The sequence below is a fragment of the Oryctolagus cuniculus genome, chromosome 1, assembly GCF_051225735.1.
Source record: "Oryctolagus cuniculus isolate XC-2025 breed Fujian yellow rabbit chromosome 1, ASM5122573v1, whole genome shotgun sequence".
Classification (NCBI taxonomy): domain Eukaryota; kingdom Metazoa; phylum Chordata; class Mammalia; order Lagomorpha; family Leporidae; genus Oryctolagus; species Oryctolagus cuniculus.
In genome coordinates this window covers 106,064,357-106,084,528 of record NC_142867.1, presented here as the reverse complement: position 1 = coordinate 106,084,528, position 20,172 = coordinate 106,064,357, and the positions used below count along the sequence as shown (strand labels likewise).

General features: G+C 51.0%; 1 long non-coding RNA gene across 3 annotated transcripts in view; it reads right to left on the bottom strand.

Annotated features, from left to right (window-relative positions):
* The window catches only part of LOC127483179 (uncharacterized), a 31,888-nt gene extending 11,898 nt beyond the window's left edge, over window positions 1-19,990 (bottom strand). Inside the window, exons 1-3 of one of the 3 annotated variants that reach the window (XR_016220238.1) lie at window positions 19,857-19,990; window positions 15,989-16,091; window positions 11,090-11,300 (exon numbers count right to left, since the gene is read on the bottom strand). This is a non-coding gene — a long non-coding RNA (uncharacterized LOC127483179). Of the gene's footprint in view, window positions 1-11,089; window positions 11,301-15,988; window positions 16,092-19,565; window positions 19,705-19,856 lie in introns of those variants that run through there. The other 2 variants (XR_007909191.3, XR_016220237.1) reach the window with 2 other exon arrangements.
* Window positions 19,991-20,172: the final 182 nt, after the last annotated feature.

The window sequence follows — 20,172 nt, the reverse complement described above, 5'->3', positions numbered from 1 at the left end:
CCATTCTTTAGCTGGGAAACCATATGGCACGGCGAGTAATAAATAAGGTATTGTGATAGTTAATGAACCTAATTGCCAGCAAAGGCTTTAATACAGAAACTGTGCTGCTGAGAATTTAGCACCGCATTAGGGATGCTGCGCAGCTCCCCTGACTTCTGAGGCTTAATTTAAGTTCTATATTGCAAACTCCAGAAAATAATTCCAAACCCTCCTGCTGGAAAGGCAGCCTGCTGATAGACTGTGATTATACCGAATTACTAAAATCGCAATCAATTTTATACACACAGTTAACCCTTGCCAGGACGGACTCCAGAGAGGAGGGGGAGGGGCCGAGACGGGGCCCCACTCCACTGGTGGTTCCGCTGGAGAAGGACACGGTGCCCAGCGGAGGCCTGGAGCCGGGGCGAAGAGAGGACGGAGCCGGGAGGCTGATGGCAGCCACAGCCGGTAGGGCTTGCCTCTGCTTGTAGGGTCCCCTTCACGGTGGGCCTAGAAGACGGAGGGTCTCGGAGGAGGGGTCTCTGCTCACCCACAGCTCCCAGCAGCAGGAATCCCTGGCAGGAAGAGGGACTGAGCCATTGTTGCTATTATTCCATAAGTCAAGGTTATTAACTAGAGAAGATCAAATCGTGGCAGTCAAATAACCTTGCACTGTGTAAAATGGAAATGCCGCGCAGCTGCCGCTGAACTTTCCGCGGGGTTTGGAAGGCTCCCGGGCGGGAGGAGTGCATCGCGATGGGAAAAGGAGCTGAGGAAAGGCGTTGCTTCCCGCCTTGGGTTTGGAGCTTGCAACGGCCACTGCATCCTCCAGGCCTGGTGGAAAGGGGGAGTGGTCAGGGGTAGAGGGAGTCTGGGGCGGGGGGCAGGTGGAGCCCGGTGTGAGGAGAGAGAGTGCTTCAAGGCTGCAGCTCTCCTGAGGACGTGCTGATGCCGTGGCAGAGCCCCAGGCTGCAGCTTGGAGAGCTCAGAAATTTCCTTTGCGGGGTGGGTGTTTCGCCCAGTGGTTAAGCCACGGGTTAGGATGCCTGCATCTCACAGCGGAGGGCCTAGTTTCCATTTCTGGCTCTGTTCCTGGTGCTAATGCAGAGCTGCGGGGGGGGGGGGGGGGGCAGCAACGTTCAATTAGTTGATCTCTGCCACCCATGTGGGAGACCTGGATTGAGCTCCCAGCTCTGAGCTGCAGCCCTGGCCCAGCCCCAGCCCCAGCTGTTGCAGGCATTTGCAGAGCCAACTAGTAGATGGGATTGATCTCTCTTAAATTAAAAAAAAATAATAATTTTTTTAAAAAAAATTCTATTAGAGAGCCCTGACAGAGATAAGAATTCTCATTTCTTGCAGCCAACTTTACTACATTAGAAGAGGGGCAAGTAGGGGCTGGCTGAGAGGTGGGATCTTTGCATAAGTCAAAAAGACAAAGGAAGACAAAGCTCAAGAAGAAGCCAGCGAAGAATCTACCACTGGGGAGGTAGGGAAGGCGCTGAGCCAGGTAGGCGCCGAGGCAGGTGCAGATGGGGGGTCTGGTGCCAAATGGGAGACCCCACAAGGGGTGTCCTGCTGTGGACTAGGGCGTGTTCAGCCTCACGTGGAGAGCAGAGTCGGGTACAGGGTCCTGGGGGCACTCTGCAGGACCAGCAGTAGTAGGAGCGAGGCGTCCTGAGCATCAGCACGGAGACGTTCTGAACACACAGCAGGGTCTGGCTCAGGGGTGGGAAGGAGGACAAGGCACTGCTGCCCACGTTAAACCTTTGAATGAGGGAACCCATCTGATCTTAGCAGCCAGCTGACACCCGGACAGAAACTTGCATGAGATGGGCATCAGAAGAGTGCAGGAGCCCAGGGAGGAAGCGCCTGCATCAGTCCAGCTGGGCAGGTTGGAGTGGGTGACCCCTCCTTCAGGCAGCAGCACCAGCAGGCTGTGCGATGAGCATGGTCCGCTGGAGGAGGTGAGGCCAGTCTCCCATCAGCTCCATCCTGGTACAGGCCCATACCTGCCGCCCTGGGCTTGTCTCCAGGCTATGGTCCTCAGCCTATGCTTTGACCCAGAAGCAGATGTCGCCAGCTGCCTTGTTTGTTAGTCCTGCCCAGTAATAGGAAAAGCTGAGACCCCAGAGCTTTTCCCAACCCCTGCCCATGAGGGTGGGGGTGAGGAGGAAGGGCCTTAAGATACTCCAGCCTCTCTAACCCAGGGAGCTTCAGAATGAATTGGGGAACTCTTGAAAAATCACACATGCAGGGACCCAATCCACAGAGGCTCCAAGCCAGCCAACCCGAAGTGGTGCCTGACCCGTGCAGGTGTTCAGAGTTCCACAGGTGCCCCCAATGCAGAGCTGGAGGGGTTTCCCCGGGGAATTCCATGTCCTGCCCTCACTCCGACCTCCCTACCTCAGCTCCAGACCGTGGAGGAGAAGTGCCTGCACTGCCCCTGGTAAGCAGCTGGGAGAGTACCGAGATTCTGCTTAAACTGTAAGCCAGATAGAGAAGAAGAGGGAAGACATGTTCAGCTCCAGGGGGCTAAATCTTGGGTAAAGGGCGCAAGTAAAGTTGAATTTCCACCACTGGTGGCCTTTCCAGGGTAACCAGATACAGTTTGAAGGCTTAAGCAAAATGACCTTTAGATATTTGGCTTTTGTATAAGTACTGTCATATTTTATAGATGAGCAAAATGGAGGCCAGGAAGGTTCTCAGAAGGGCAGGGCAGTGTTGGAGCTGGCTAGAACCAGGCACCTGGACTGAGTGGGCGTTCTCTTTCTAGAACACTTGCATCCTCTTCCTTCAAGTTTTTTATCTGGATACTGGAGGGAATAAAACTAGAGCAGGGGGAATTCCAGGATTCACGTTCAGACATTGGGCATGAGCAGGCTTCCAGGCCTGAGACTGTGAGGTGCCACTGGCCTTTGTCACCTGTTAGGAAAGAGTTTCGCAAACATCTAAGTCCATATATTAAATGTGAAAATTGATAGACTAGGGACCTGGAAGGAAGGCCCTAATCAGGTAATGTGTGCAGGAAACAAGGATTTGCTGTTCTTTGTGAGTTTGTTGTTTGCTGTTGAGTTGATTTGTCCAGCCCTGTGCTGAAGACTTTGGGAAAATCAAGAAGGGTTGATCATGCTGCACTTGTCCATGGCAGTGTGCATCTGGCTGGAGAAGGAATATGCACACGAAAGGTATGGAGGATACCGGAGACGGCAGGTCGCTGACACAGGAGCTGTGGTCCCTGAACGAGCCCTCGCTTCCCTTGGAATCTGAGAAGGAGTGAAGTGGGACTCCCTGTGGCAAAGGGGGCCTGGGTGGAAAGCCCAGAGGCTCTCGGGGAGGGCTGCCTCCTCCAGACAAGGCATGCTGCAGTGAGCCTGGACACAGGCTCTGGAGCTGGCTTTTGCACGCCCCAGCCGGTGGCCTCAAAGACCCCAGCTCTCCCTCTCCTAATGGAAGGTGGTGGGAAGCAGGCCCAGGGCCCCGTCAAACTGGGCAAGTACCGAGATGCAGAGCCCCCGAGTGTGGATTTAATACTGTATATAAATACACTTTACAACCACGGAGAAGGCTTTCTACTCAAGGAGACCATCGGAATATTTTATAGGGATGCAGATCAAGTGAAAAGAAGGGGGATAAATAAGAGGGAAGATAATTATTTGATGGAGTTCTCTTAGGATATGCCACAGCAGGGAATACTTACAAAGAATACATATTACTAGAGAGAGAGAGCTATTCACACATCAAACTAACCCATAAATTGTCAGAAGGAGCAGGGAGGAAAGGACTGGGAAAGACTTGGGTGCCCGTCATGCCAGCAGCGCTGGGTTTGGCTCTCCACCTTGCTTGCGGCGGCTCCGTGCACCAGCCACTGCGCGGCCCGCAGAAGGGAGACGCCACCTAATAAATGTCTCCGGAAAATTACGACTGTACTGCTACAGTAAAAAGATGGCGCCATTTATCTCGGCGCCATCTGCACAGACTCATTTGTTGCTCCCGAGGCAGCCCACACGCAACCAGCAAGTTTGCAACTCTCCAACACTTGGAGTGTTTTCTCCACAAGGATGCTGGGGGCTTTGAGATGCTAATTACTCTCAAACCCCTGGGCAGTCAAGCTGGAAGAGGCCTGTAACAGGACCTCTTGGTTGGCATGAGCCCCCAACTGGAGAGCAGACCTCAACCTCTGCATAGAGACCTGGAACTTGGAATTGTTCTTCTATAGGCAAAAACGGGTGCAAGACAGCATCCGTTGTCCATCCACTGGCTCACCGATTCAGTCAAGGCTCTAGAGCCTTTTCTCATGTCAGGCACTGCGGCTGAAATTAAGGATACCTGCATAGCTTGCTTATACCTTTCTCTGCAGGTTCTTATTCAACGGTCATTTTTTTTTTTTTTTTTTTGACAGGCAGAGTTAGACAGTGAGAGAGAGAGAGAGAGAAAGGTCTTCCTTCAATTGGTTCACCCCCCAAATGGCCGCTACGGCCGGCGCGCTGTGCTGATCCGAAGCCAGGAGCCAGGTGCTTCTCCTGGTCTCCCATGCGGGTGCAGGGCCCAAGCACTTGGGCCATCCTCCACTGCCCTCCCAGGCTACAGCAGTGAGCTGGACTGGAAGAGGAGCAACCAGGACAGAATCCGGCGCCCCGACCGGGACTAGAACCCGGGGTGCCAACACCGCAGGCAGAGAATTAGCCAAGTGAGCCATGGTGCCGGCCAACAGTCATCTTCTTAAGGAGGCCTTCCCTGAGCCCCCTTATCCAAAATTGCCCCACCCCCCTTTTTATAGCAGACGCCGTCCTGGTCCTGCTCTCGCTGTGTCTTCGCAGACCCCTTTCTCATTTTCATTGCACAGAGCCTGAGCTTGTGTTCACCTCCAACAGCCAGAACCTGGTCTCTTTGTGAGTGGCTGCCTTCAAGCCACTGGAACCTGCTTTGCTAAAATGTTGGGAAGGTAAAACTGGACTCCCATCCCCACTGGGCGTAACCCTTAGCCAATGATTGGCATGTATAAAGCCATCCAAAGTCCAACTCCCTTGCCCCCAAAGGCTACGACACTGTGACTCTGGTGTTGCTGAAACATGCAGTATTGGGGCAAGGGCAGGCAGTTGTAAAACCTGAAATGTGCAACTGCTGTACTGCGGTCTCTGGTTTTCAGGGGTGTACATGAGCTCATTCCAGTGATAGGGCTGGAGGTGCCATAATGAAAGCTTGCAACCAAGAGGGACAAGGTACCGTGGGCAGGATGAGGCCACAGTCCCTGATCTGACTCCAATCTGTTTTCCAAGCCACATGGAAGACACAGACTGCTCTGGCATCTCCTGCGATCCCTGCACAGCTGCCAGCAGGACCCTGAAGACCAGGTTCCTGAGATGGCCAGACTCCTCTCTCCCCTCCCTCAGAAGGCACCTGCCCTCTGTAGATACCAAAATGAATTTCTCTCTCTGTTCCCTTTGCCCTTCCTGCCTCTCTCCGCCACACTCAGCCCAAGAATGCTGACTCGCTGTGTACTGACCCCTTTCTGCAGGAGAAAGATCTGTTCTTCCTGTTCCATGCAGGGTCCCCTGCTAGACTTCACTCTGCCACTCGGTTGAAGTAGCTGCGCCACTGGTGGGGAGGGTTGATGCTGGGGAAGCGGGGGCCAGGTTTTGATGAAGCTTGGTCGAGGTTTTCCCAGTAGGTGATGCAGAGCCAGTAAAGATGTCAATCAGGGGAGACACCTAGTCAGAGCTACACAAGGCAGGAGAATGAACCAGCTGAGCCCACACCTGAAATGGGAAGTGCAGTGAGGGGTTCCTGGAGCAATCCAGATGACAGTACAGTATGGGCAATGCCCAGGAGCCTCAGAAGAGGGGGAAGAGCTGATGGCTACTCGGGAAATTTAACTAACAGACGTTGGTAACCAAGGGACACATTAAGTCTAGTGGCTAAGACATCTGCAGGCCTTATCAGAATGCCTGAGTTCTGTTCCCAGTCCTGGCTCCTGACGAATGCAGACCCTGGGATGTAACAGGTGATGGCTCAAGTAATTAGGTCCCCGCCACCCACAGGGGGGACCTGGATTGTCTTCCAGGCTTCCATCTTCAGCCCTGACCCAGTCCTAGATATTGTGGGCATTTGGGAAGTGAACCAGTAGATGGGAGTCTCTCAGTCTGTCTGTCTGTCTGTCTGTCTCTCTCTTTCCCTCCCTCCCTCCCTCCCTCCCTCCCTCCCTCCCTCTCAAGTAAATAATGAAAGAAAAAAAAAAGCATTGGTGACTCATTCAGTGTTTCCATATGGGAGGAGAAGAGACTATCATTTTCTTCAAAACTTCCATTTTGAACTAATTCTAGACTTAAAGAAACACTGCAGAAAGAGTGCAGAGAATTCCCGCATTCAGCTCACCCAGCTTGCCCTGTAGGTAACACTGTACATGACCACAGCACAGTTATCAAAACCAGAACATTAACACCGATGCAGTCCCATTGACTAAACTGCAGACAGTGGGAATCTCTCCAGCGCCCTAGTGAGCTCTGGAGACAGAAGAGCTACAAATACATCAGAGAACAGAGAGGATGGCGGGCGGACATCAAAGTCCCCAGCTCCCTCCTCCTGGGAGGAGGTCTATAGAGTTGACCTATTTGAATCTGAGGGCATGGGCAATTTTGGCTCAAGCTGTGAATGCGGCTCTGTATGAATGGAGTCAGGTGCTATAGGCACAGATCCAAAGCCATTGCCATGAGGGTTCACATGTGAGGGGACTTCAAAAAGTTCATGGAAAACAGAATTGAAAGGTAATTTTATTTTGGTGCAAAACATTTTGAAATCCATCTGTTGTTTCCCCCCAATGCGTTCTCCATGAATTTTGTGGAAAACCCTCATATGCGTGGATTTCAAAAGTGTTTGCACCAAAAAAAAAAACAAAACTTGTCTTTTAATTCTGCTTTCTATGAACTTTTTGGAAAGCCCTTGTACAACCAAGCCACCATTCTTGTCTTTTCAAAGCTTCCAAGGTCTGCAGCTTCCACACAGACCTGCCCAAGAGGTGAGAGAGAGAGAGAAAAAGAGAGAGAGGAAGATCTTCCATCAGCTGGTTCACTTCACTTCTCAAATGGCTGCAACAGTCAGGCTGTACCAGGTGGAAGCCAGGAGGCTGGAGCTCCATCCTGGTCTCCCACGTGGGTGGCAAGGGCCCAAGTGCTTGGGCCAGCTTCTGCTGCTTTCCCAGGCATGTTAGCAGGTAACTGGATCAGAAGTGGAGCAGCTGGGACTCTAGCTGGTGCTCATACAGGATGCTGGCATCACAGGCCGTGGCTTTACCCCCTACACCACAACGCTAGCCCCACAAGAGTTTTTCCACACAAGTGCAGGCAGTGTAGGGAGACCACACAGGCTGGGTTAGATCCTACACTGTCTACAAGCTGCAATATGGGGACAAGAGGCCTTTCTACCTGGTCACCGCTCCATACCCACAAGGGTCTCCACAAGGGCAGCTCTTGGTTCCAGGCCACTTGAGCTTCCCATCACCACTTCTTGCTCTCGCCCTCTCCTGTCCTCCTTGGACCTGCCACACCCTTTTGCTTCCCCATCTGCCTTCTTTTTCCCCAGCCTGCAGCTTGGTGAGCTCCTTGCAGGCACCTGCTAGCCCAGCCTCCCTGGTGGTTGGTGAGATGAGATCTGGCTTTTGGAATCCTGCAAAGCTGGAGCCAGATGTGAGACTCCCTCCTCCTCACAGTGGAAATAAGTGTTCAGGGGCCAGGTCTGCCCTGGACCTCAGCCCTCCTGAGAGGCAACCACCATGAAGCACTGTGCACGGGGCAGTGCAGTGCAGGCACAGCGCGTGCTATGATCTCATCCATGCAAAACAGTGTTTCCTCCCGACTTTTGCAGATGAAGTGAACAAGTCTCAGACAAGAGAAGTGACGGAAGGCTCTGGGACTGGAGTGTGCATTAGACTCACTTGTGGTATGGATGCTGCCACTCAGGGACCAGACTCCAGGGGCGCGGGCTAGTAAGTAGAAGGCCACAGGTTGAAACCGAGGTTTCTGGTCCCAGGCTGGTGCCTGTTCCCCTCCACCCACACTGGGTTCCGCTGCACAGTGCCTGGGTGGGGTCTCTCCCAGGGCCCTGAGAGCCAGCCACCCGGGAGTTACAAGGAGGGGCTGGGGATGCCAGGGACTACAGGTCCCCTGGGAATTGGGGTAGGGCAAGCCCCGAGGGCTCTGTTCTCCAGCACCAGGGGGGAGGGTCAGAAGCTGGAGGCCCTGGCCAGTGGCCCCTGGAGCTTCCTTTACAAGGCATTTTACGGGAGAGTTTATGGTGCCAGCCCCTGGGTAGGGTGAGGGGCTCAGCCCTGCCAGAGTAAGCAGCAGCCTGCTTGGCGGGCAGTGACTGGGGCCCACAGAAGGGCAGTTTTAAATTGCTACTGTATGTAACGGTTAACCCAGCTCCTCCACTGGCTGTGGGGATGGGAGCACAGGAGGCAGGCAGCTCCAGGAATGCGCTGTGAGACTGTATTTCTCTCCATTTGGGGCTCATGGGGGATTGCAGAGAGCGGCCCCTCGGGGCACAGTGCGGGAGTTGATGTCAACCCCTTGTGCTTGATGGGTTTGAGGTTTGTGCCTCCTGGTTAGTGGGGCCCAGGAGGCTGGGGAACCCAGCTGCTCCGCACGCCTCTCACCATTCCTGCAGGCAGGGGCTGACTTTGACCTTTGTGGGTCCAGAAATAGAAGCCAGAGCACGCACACAGCGCCATAAACCTTCTCGGCAGCTACTCGCTGTCACCCGGCTCCTCAGGGCCTAACGCTAGCACAGCCTCTCCTCTCCAAAACGGCTGCCTGGAGGCAGGGGATTGGGCACAGAGGCACTGCCAGCCTGAGATCCTAAGGATTTCTGCCCCTTTAAACCTCACTGTCCAGGGTCTTTATTCCCAGGACTGGGTATTCCAGAAACCCACCCACCTTTGCCTGCTCCTGCCCTGGAAGCCCCCAGCAGGAACCCAGGATGACGTCTGTCTCAGAAAAATCTTATTCTAACAGCATTCTGAATATACAATGAGACACAAAGTGAATATTTATTTAGAATGAAAACAGAGATCTTATAAAATTACATATTTTATTTATTTGAAAGGTAGAGTGATGGAGGGGGAGGGAGGACAGGGGAGAATGATATTGTCTATCCTCTGGTTTACTTCCCAAATGCCCACAGCAGCCAGTGAGGGGCTAGGCTCTGAACCAGGAATTCCATCCAGGTCTCCCATGGAGACCTACTCCCATGTAGGTGGATGGAACACAAGTATTTCGATCATTGTCTGTTCCCTCCCAGGCACATTAGTAGAAGTTGGATCAGAAACATAGCCAGGGGGCCAGGATTGTGGCATAGCAGATAAAGCTGCTGCCTGCGATACTTGCATCCCACATGAGTGCTGGTTCAAGTCCCAGCTGCTCCACTTCCCATCCAGCTCCCTACTAATGGCCTAGGAAAGTAGCAGAAGATAGCCCAAAGTGTTTGGGCCCCTGAAGCTGCATGGGAGACCCAGAAAAAGCTACTGGCTTCTGGCTTCGGATTGGCCCAGCTCCGACTGTTTCATCCATTTGGGGAGTGAACCAGAAGATGGAAGACCTCTCTCTATGTCTTTCCTTTTCTCTGTAACTCTGCCTTTCAAATAAACAAAATAAGTCTTAAAGATACACACACACACACACACACACACACACACAGAGCCAGGACTTGATTCCAGGTACTCCAATATGGGATATGGGCATCCCAAGCAAAAGCTTAACCTGCCCCAAATGATTCACTTAAAAAAATCTGGAAAGAATGTTTTCATTATAAAGAAATGTCAAATGCTTAAACAGATAAACTTATATTTACTCTTATTGGACATTACACAATGTAAACAAATAACAAAGCATCACACCGTGCCCTGTAAATATGAGCCAGTTTTATATTTCTGTTAAAGCTTTTAATTAAAAAAAAATTCAGCTGAGAATGCAGCATTTATCTTTCTAAGGCCGTGGCCATTTGTGCAAACGAGGGGTCACAAAGCTTAGTTTCCAGCAAATCAGCTTCCATTTACATAAGTAAACCCATATACTCTGGCCTAGACACAGGCTGGAGGGTCCAGCACATGACCTACACAGCATCCCTGCCAGGAGCCCCTCAGCTGGGCGACAGCAAGTGCACGGTCCCCTCAAGTACAGTGACTACGGTGTGTGCACAGTACACTAAGACACTACCAAAGCCTGACCCAGACCTTCCTTCCCGGCCTGCTCACACCCACTCCTGAATTCCATGCACGGAACTGGAACAAGAATTTGTTACTCAGCAAAATCTGAGACCTCAGGCAGACGGATAGCCTGTGCAGACTCCTAGATAGCATAGGCAGCCAGGCCTTTGTGAAGAACTGCTAGAGTTTATGCAGATGGGGAAAGAGGTAAGAGAACAGCATGGAGAAGTAGGGAAGGGGCTGATTCTGAAGGAGTTTATGAAAATGCTAAGGAGTGCTGGTGCCACAGCTCACCAGGCTAATCCTCCACCTGCGGCACCGGCACGCCGGGTTCTAGTCCCGGTCGGGACGCTGGATTCTGTCCCTGTTGCTTCTCTTCCAGTCCAGCTCTCTGCTGTGGCCAGGGAAGGCAGTGGAGGATGGCCCAGGTCCTTGGGCCCTGCACCCACATGGGAGACCAGAAAGAAGCTCCTGGCTCCTGGCTTCAGATTGATGCAGCGCACTGGCCACAATGCGCCAGCCGCAATGCGCTGGCTGTAGCAGCCACTTGGAGGCTGAAAGGAAGACCTTTCTTTCTCTCTCTCTCTCTCACTGTCTAACTCTGCCTGTCAAAAAAAAAAAAAAAAAATGCTAAGGAGTTTTAACTTCAGCCTGGAGACAAGCAGGAATTCACTGAAGGAAGCTAGAGATGTAAGGACATACTGGGGTTATGTGTTAGGATGATCGCTCTGAAAGCAATGTGGGAGGGCAAGGTGGCTTAGTAAGGCAGGGAGACCACTCAGGAGGTAATCGCAGGATCCAAGTGTCTTAGCATTCTCCAGAGAAACAGAACCAATAGGATGCATGTGTGGATATGTGGAGATAGAGAGAGAAAGGGAGAGAGAGAGAAGAGAGAGAGGGAGGGCAGGAGGGAGAGAGAGAGAGAGAACAAAGAACTGGTTCACACAACTCTGGAGGCAAACTCATACCCACTAGACACTCTCCAGTGCTGTGTTGCTGAGTCAGGGCTTCCACAGGTTAGGAGGAGTCCAGGTGTTTCTGACTCCCTTCGATGGGCTTCTCAGGGCAGAACTCCCCATGAGTGAAGGCTCATCTGTGCTGCAGTTAGCTGGTTGTACACTGGAAGCTCAAGAAGAGAAAGAAAAGGGGTTGGGAACCTGGGAAGCTTGGGGGCCAGTGAACCACTGGCAAAGGTTGGCCTAGGAGGCTTGGACTTCTGGGGGTGCCTAAGGTCCCTCCTTGGGCTCCTGGGGTACTTCAGGATGTGAAGTATGATGGGATGTACCACAGAGAGCCTAGAAGAATGTGGGTAAGAGTCCCCACTAGGGTTCTGAATCCTCAGCTAGGCACTTCCTGTAGCTCGGGGCTTTATTACTGGTGCAGCGTCACTGCTGCCACATCCTACTGCTAGGAGGCACGACCCCAGGCCAGGGTTTAAGGGAAAGGAAAGGGGTGGGTGCAGTCCGTTGTGGCTCACTGTAGGCTGCCAATGTGGCAGACTACAACAAGAGTTCATGCTTTTTGTGTCCAACCAACAAAATCTTTTGCTTACTATAAGATCATGAAGATATTCTCCTGTATTTCTTTTTACAACTTTTCTTTTTGTCTTTCCCACTTAAAGCCATCCATCCAAATGGATGTCTGTGACTGATACAGAGTAGGGGTCAAGATCATTTTTTCCTGGGGTTGACGCTGTGGTGCACTGGGATAAACCCTCGGCCTATAGCACCAGCATCCCATATGGGCACTGGTTCGATTCCTGGCTGCTCTACTTCCAATCCAGCTCCCTGCTGATGCACCTGGGAAGTCAGTGAAGGATGACCTAAGTCTCTGCACTCACTCTGATATGGGATGTGGGTGTCCCAAGCAGCAGCTTGGACAGACTTGGAAGAAACTCCTGACTCCTGGCTTCGGATCAGCTCAGCTCTGACATTGCAGCCATTTGGGGAGTGAACCAACAGATGGACAACCTCTCTCTCTCTCTCTCTCTCTCTCTCTCTCTGTAACTCTTTCAAATAAAAATAAATCTTTAAAAAAATCATTTTTTTCCAATGTGGAGACCCAATGCATTTGTTTAAAAGAAAAAAAACCCCCACTATTTAAAAAATCACTGCTATGCGTTGCCACTTTTGTCACAAACCAAGTATCTATATGTGTTTTTATTTTATTACTGGATTTTTCTATTTTATTCCATTGGAATATTTTTCAGTGTTGGCTTGTAGTTCTGCAATAAGTCTTGATAACCAGTAATGTGAGTCTTCCCATTTTGTAATTCTTCTTACAAGATTTTCTTGGCTTTTAGCATTTTGATATAAATGCATTAAGGTGTAATAAAATAATAAAAGGATGATAATATTATTAGTGGCTGAATTGTGTCCTTCAAAAACGGTGTGCTAAAGTCTTGAAGTCCAGTGCCAAGGAAGACAGCCTTTTTCAGAAATAGGTTCCTTGCAGGTATAATCAGGTTACAATGAGGTCATCTTGGAGAGGAATGCCAGGTGACAACAGAGGTAGAGGCTGGGGTGATGCCACTGCAAGCCAGGAATGCCAGAGACTGACGTCTGCCATCAGAGGCAGGGAAAGCTTCTCCTACAGGCTTCAGAGTGGGGTGTGGCCCTGCCGACACCTGCGATTCAGACCGCTGGCCTTCAGAATCATGGGGCAATACATTTCGATTGGTATAAGCCACTTGGTTTGTGGAATTTTGTCACAGGAGCCTTAGGAAGTTAATACGAAGATGTTGAAATAAACAACTTTATTCCAATAACGTGGAAGGTTTAGATGAGTGAAAAAATTTATAATACAAACATAACTTGAAAATTTGGCACAAAAAGAACATTAAAAAAAATCCAAATCCCATATTCATTAAAGAAATTGGGGCAGGCATTGTAGCTTAGCTTATTAAGCTGCTGCTTGGGACACCCACATCCCTTATCGGAGTGTCTGGGTTTGAGTTCTGGCTCTCTGCTTCCTGTTCAGCTTCCTACTAATGCATCCTGGGAGGCAGCAGATGATGGTTTCAGGCCTTGGACCCCTGCCACCCACGCAGGAGACCAGGATGGAGCTCAGCGCTCCCGCTTTTGGCCTGGCCAAGCCCCAGCTGTTGAGGGCATTCAGAGAATGAATCACAGATAGATTCTCTACCCCCCCCTCCCTTTCAAGGAGATAAAAAAGCTAAAAAAATTTTACAAAGAAATTGAATCAATACTTTAAAAAATTAAGATTATAGACTCAATTTTGCAAGTGAATTTAACAAACTTGAGGGAATTCATTTTAGTTTTTATTTTTATTTTTAAATATTCATTTACTTATTTGAAAGGCAGAGTTACAGAGAGACAGAGACAGAGGCGGGGGAGGGGGGGAGTCTTCTATCTGCTGGTTAACTCCCCAATTGGCCACAACAGTACGAGTTGTGTCGATCCAAAGCCAGGAGCCAGGAGCTTCCTTAAAGTCTTCCCATGTGGATGCAGGGGCCCAAGGACTTGGGCCATCTTCCACTGCTTTCCCAGGCCATATCAGAGAGCTGGATGGGAAGTAGAGCAGCCAGAACCCAAACCAGCATCCATATGGGATACCAGCACTGCAGGCAGCGGAGACTTTACCCAGTATGCCACAGTGCCAGCCCCGTGAGATTCATTTTAAATTAGCAGCAATATGAAGAATTGCTCAAGACTAGAGTTAGACATAACAATATCCCAAGAAAAGATGATAGGAACTTACATTCTTATGGGAAAACTGAGGTTGGTGAGGAGAGGATAGATTTAGATGATAGAGGAAAAGGTAGAATCAACAGAACTTGTGGATGTCCCAGACACGAGAGAAAGAAGTTGAGTGGCTCCCAGGTGTTCTACTTGGGCAGCTGAATTTTGACTTGCATTAAAACAAGGAAGACAGAAAATACGGGTTGGTGGGATGATAGGGAATTGCAAGTGAACATGCTGAGTTTGGGGGACTCTCTAAATGGCAATGTTAGATAGACCCCAGATCTGTGATTAGGGAGTGCCACGTGGGTTGAGGCCCTTTGAGTGGATTTGAGGCTATGAGAGTAGGTGAGAGCTCCCCAGGAGTAATGTCAGGAGACAGGGGTTGAGGGTAGACCCTAAGGCTTATCTACCTGTCAGGAAGCAGATAAATTACCCTTTGCAAGCAGAAAACTCAAAAACCAAAACTAAAGACTATGCAGCCAGCTTACTTGACAGGAGAATTGATTGTTTCACATAGCACGAGGTCTATGGAACCCTCCAGGAAGGGTGGGTTTATAGAGCATACAGATCTGATGCTTATTCCCAGGGCTGCCGCAGCGAACCGGATGACTCAAAACAGCAGAAATGTATTCTCACAGGTCTGGAGACCAAAAGCCAGGTCTCAGCAGGGCCATGCTCCCTCTGCAACCTGCAGGGGAAGCTCCTTCCTTGGCTTCCTATGTTCTGGTGGTTGCCAGCAACCTGTGGCGTCTCTTGGCTGGTAATTGCACCACTCCCCACCATGGTCATCACACAGCCATCCTCTTCCTGTGTGTCTACGCTAGTCATGTAGAATCTATGGTCCAATATGGCCTTAGTATAACTAAAGTGATTCTGTGTCCACATAGGGTCCCATTCTGAGGCCCTGGGGGTGGGGGCTTCAACATACATTTCGGGGGACTTGACTCAACCCATAAAAGACACTTCTCAGTTTTCTATGGCTTGCCTTTCAGCTGCTCTCCTTATGCTAAGACCTGGCCACCGCAGACCCAGGCATCATCCCACACAGCTGATGTGATGTCATCCATCTAATGAGGAGAGATCACCTTCGTGTGTCTCTGTTAGAAAAAAGAAATCCCTCCAAGACCCTCTTCCCCAGCAGAGTTCCTCTCGCTTCTCATTTGCAAAAACACCATCATGTATTCATGCCCAATCCAATCCCTGGGAAAGGGAGCAAAGCCATTGTTCACGATTGGCTTAGACGAACAGTTCTCAAATTCAGACGTGCCTCAGGGTCACCTGGAGGGATCCACCCCCAGAGCTCCCAGTTCAGTAGGTCTGAGGCAAGACCTCAGAATCTGAGTTTTTACTAAGTTCCCAGGTGATGCTGCTGCTGCTACTGGTCTTGGACCAAACCTGGAGAACTGTTAGCCTAATGAGGACTCATCTCAGAGGGCTGGGCTCAACTCCTGGGGCAATGCATTGCCACTCAGAAGGGGGAGGCTGCATGACCAGAATCAAGAGTCCATCAGAAGTGAACAAGGGGAGAAAACTTGGGTAGGCAACCACCCGTGCCTGCTATAGACAGGCCTGCACAAAGTCCCAGGAAGGTGAGTCCTGAAAGGTGGCTGTTGGGTTAGACAATGGTCTTTACTGATCTTCACAAGAGTAGCTTTCTTTTGAAAACAAGAGGTGAAGGTAGTTGTACACCAAGGCGATTATATATAGTTATCTCCTGATGCCTAGTGCTCAAGCTAATTCCAAGGAGTGGGGCTGATTTTCCTGGAATATAGGTGAAAAGCAAACACAAGGAGGCAATGAATGGGGATTGCTCTTAGCAGTGGAATGAGTTTGCTGAGACAGAACTCAGTTTTCAAATGCAGCCACATCCTCAAGCCTGAGTAAAGACAAGAAGTGGTGATGGTGGGGGAATGGTTTGTACATCTTCATCTATTTGCTAATCCACATATCCGTCTTCACATATGTTCCAATATTCTACTTACTCATTATCCCACCTACTCCTATTATGTCTAACTTCATGTATGAAGGGTCTTCAGAAAGTTCATGGAAAATGCATACCATAAAAAACTATGCATGGGGTTCATTTTTTTTGGAACCAAAGTAAACTTACCATTTCATTCCATTTGTCCCTCATCTGTACACAGTGATCCACATGCAAGTCCAGATTCTGCTGTTGGCTAGTGGAATACCACTCTTGGCCCCCATATTCACATCTGTGAAACAGAGATCATAATTTATCTCTCATAAAGTTGTTACAAGGATTAAATGAAATCATGTGTGTAAACAGAGACTTGTATGCAAGGTTCATTATTATGGCTGCACGCCCATTACTCTTCCCACACAGAGCATCACCATTAATCAGCAATTGGTTCCCAACTTGTGGGTGAACATACTTTTTTAAGCCTTTAGGTTATTATTTACTTCAAAGGCTGAGAGAAAGAGACACAGAGACAGAGAGCTCCCACTTGCCAATTTATTCTCCAAATGCCTGCAGTGGCTGGCAATGGGCCAGGCTGAAGCTGGGAGCTAGGAACTCCATCCAGGTTTCCCACATGGGATACAGAGACCCAATCACTGGAGTGATCACCTGCTGCGTCCCAGGATGGCTATTAGCAGGAAGCTGAAATCAGGAAAGAAATCATGCCTCGAACTCAGACACTCCAATATGGGATATGGGCATCCCAAATGGCCTGTTAACTGCACTGACAAATGCCTGCCCTGGATGAGTATAATTTTAAGTGTATTTATGTTTGTTGATTTCCTCCCTCCTACTATGTGTCTATACCTAGAGATGCATGCCTTTGCTTCCAGCATTGCATACAAACATTTATGCACCTATTCATCCTGTCTGTGTGTCTTTCTAACAGCTTTCTACACAAACAACAGGTAGATGCAGAATCCCGGTAATGCTGCTCTGTATGGAAGTGAAAAGTGCCCCCACTCTGGCTCCTCTGAAATCAGACGCCAAGACAGGCTTACACGTGCCAGGATGTTAGTAAGGGAGATGGGGAGCGAACCACAGCAGATTCAGACGCAAGGCTTCAGGGAAGGAAGCTTGCATGGGATCTTCCTAACCTCCCTGTAGTAGAAGGAAGTTTTGGCGAGGCTGCTGGGGAATCCTCCAACTGAGCAGCCTTCAGAGGAGGCCCCTGCTCCCCCAGAAGAGGCCTATTCCCACATTCCTGGTCCTCTCAGTCACGGGCAAGGAGCAGCCCACGGGAGGCGAGGCGAGCTGGCTGCTGTGGCTTTCAGAGCAGTGGCCGGAGCCCTTGATCTATTATGTGGTTGTAGTTGGGGGCCCAGGGCAGGCACATTCTCCTGGCCACCAACTGGAGTGTCATCCATTGTTGTATTTGATGCAAACATCCAGGTTATAAAACAGAACGTAAGTTCAAACCTGGAGGATTCAGCTCGGGACTGAATTACCATGTGGTCCTGCACGGCTGTTCTGGATAGTGCCTCTGCTCAGAGTGTCTCCTCAGGCTGCCCCCTGAGGAAGGCCAAGGTGGAGCCTGCCCTTGACCTTGGCTTGGCCCTGCTCCAGGCACACTTTGGGGAGTTCTGGCTAAGCTTACTACTGTTGCTCCTTAGCCATGTGCAAGGAAGACCCCTACCCATGGATGGGAGAAGCCAGAATACTCTTGGCCAGTGTCTGCGGGGGTGCCAACCTCAGACCAAACATGGGTGAGCAGGGAACACCCCTTCCAAGATTTCCCACTGGGTCACCCTCTCCCTGGGGTCCTTGACCCTCTTCATGGTAAGGCTGCTGGTCCAGCCCTGGTCAGAGGCCAGTGGGTCTGGGTGATTCTCCCTTTGCTCCAAGGCTGAGTCCCACTGATGATGAAATTGTGGAGAGGCACTGTCGCCAAGCCCGGTACTGTACAGATGAAATCTTATTTATGGGAAAGCTGCATCTGCAGAGGGAGCAATAAACTGCAAAGCAAAGTATGAAGGTTTGCAGCAAACGCTGTAAAGTTTTATATTCCTGAAAACTAGGGATGAAAGATATAACCATTTACAGCAAAGTGGATAAAAGGGGCTTCCATACCATTGTAAAACCAGTCTTGTAATAGTCGCTACTTCCTTGTTACAATAGAGGGACTCAAAACAGCCTTTAGAATATCCAGGGATGGACAGTGGGAAGAGGGAGAGAAGAAGACAGCAGCGGGCAACCTAAGGAGAAAAGATTCAGGTACAAGTTTCCAAGTGTCTTCCACAGAGACACCAGCATTCCTGCAAGCCTGTTCTGTTCCCAGAACTAACAGCCAGGTGCTGGCATGCCTGGCCCCCAGGCTCCCTCTCACTGTCTGCCACAAACACCTCATTTCTTGGGGCCATGGTGGACAGGTGCAATGCCACCCCTCATCCCTTACTATTATTCACGCAGTGCCTGCATATTCCAAGCACTGTGCTCAGAAGGTAGGAGCAGGAGGGAGACTATGATTCTGAGAACAATGGGGAAGACAACACTCCTATGATCACACAGGAATCCCACGCAGTAATCAGAGAAGAGAAGATGTGTGGGTATGATGGACACCCAGAGGAAACACTCAGACTTCCCAGACACCAGTGAAGACGCCTGCATCTCATACTGGAGCCCAGCTCTGGCTCCTGACACCAGCTTCCTGCTGATGCAGACCCTGGGAGGCAGCAATGGTGGTGCAAGTGGTTGGGTCGCTGCCACCCACGTGGGAGACCTGGATTGAGTTCTCAGCTCCTGGCTTGTGTCTGGCCCAGCCCTAGTCATTGTGGGCATCTGGGAGAATGAACCAGAGAATGGGAGAGCCATCTCTCTCTCTCCCCTTCTCTGTATCTCGGTTCTCTGTTTCCTGCTTACAAATAAGACTTCACAGAGAAGATGAAAAGTGAGATAGATCACATAGGTCAAGTAGGAACTTATCAGAATAGCAGCCCAGGTAGAGACCAGCATGTGCAAAGCTGAGTGGCCTAACTCCAGGGGCTCCAGTCACACATAATGGAGTTGTGCAACCTGACAGAGTAACCCTGCAAAGCTGGAGCTCAAAATGAATGAAAGGGGTGGCGAGGCTGATCCCAAACCCCAGCATGTGCACCACAGTGGGCCTTGAAGAAGGACTCAGACTCTACATCCCACCTTCTCCTTGACATCAGACCCCTTGGGTGGCAGGGTGGAGGAAGAGCTATTGCTTAGAGAGGCCCTGGCCCCAGGAGGATCGCTATTCCATTCCAAACTCTAACAGGAAGACCCCAATCCATGTCCCCCTGTAGTAAAATGATCCCACATTGTTTTTACTCTGTGGGTGAACCGGATTCTCCTTCAGAAAAGAGATTGGTAACGAAGAAGATGTCTAAGGCCAGGGCGCACCTGGAAAGGCCCCGTCTATGCAGCTCAGCTTAGCAGGATTCAGCCCCAGGGGGCAGGGCTCCTCTGCTAGCAGCACCCCCTCCGCACTGCACCCCCGCCCCACCCACAAGGACGCCTAAATGGCTAAGGCAAGGAGGAGCTGCCAGAGCTGTGTCCTCCCAGGAGGGGTGGCCGGCCTCCCTGCCCCCACCCAGCCTGCCCAGCACCGCCGCTTCCTGCTCTGGAGTCAGCCCATCCTTCTTGCCGGAGGCGGGGAGGGCAGAGGCCCGGCCAGGTCCCCCCTCGCAGCCCTGCTCAGGACATGCGGTGTTTGACCTGCGACCCCACAGGAAATCCTCCTGACCTCTGAGGTGAGCCTCGGGAGGAAAACCGTGACCTCCCAGTGGACAAGGGGCTGAGGCGTCTCTTCCCGTTGCGCAGCCCGGGACCCCGAGGCGCAGCTCAGAGAATCTGTGAGTCAGACACTCAGAGCCCAACCAGCGCCGGTCCCAGGGGAGGAAGGGCCCAGCACAGGCTCCGCCACAGCGCGCGCTCCACGTGCCAGGGCTGCACAGAAGTGCCCTGCCGTGGTTGACACGCTTTACGGCTATGCTAACCCAAAAGGGATTCCAATGGAATGAATCCACATTACCACCTTCTTCACTGATATTAGGCCTCTGCTACCCCGCCAGGCACAGGTCCGGCCCTGGGTACAGGGCTGAGTGACACCCCGCCAAGTCCCTGATACAGGCTCCCCCGACCAGCTAGAGCACGACACGCAACTTCCGGGGCGTGACTCATTCTCTTAGAGGGAGGGGCTAATGGAGGAAGTGACCTCACGGCTTCCGGTGGCCACCTGGCCGCCTCAGGCCTCCCAACAGATACTGGGGTGCCCCATATCTCTCTTCGGCCTGCCTCCCTGCTCACCACCCGACCCGGCCGTGACAGTGAGAGCCGCGGGGAAGAGGATT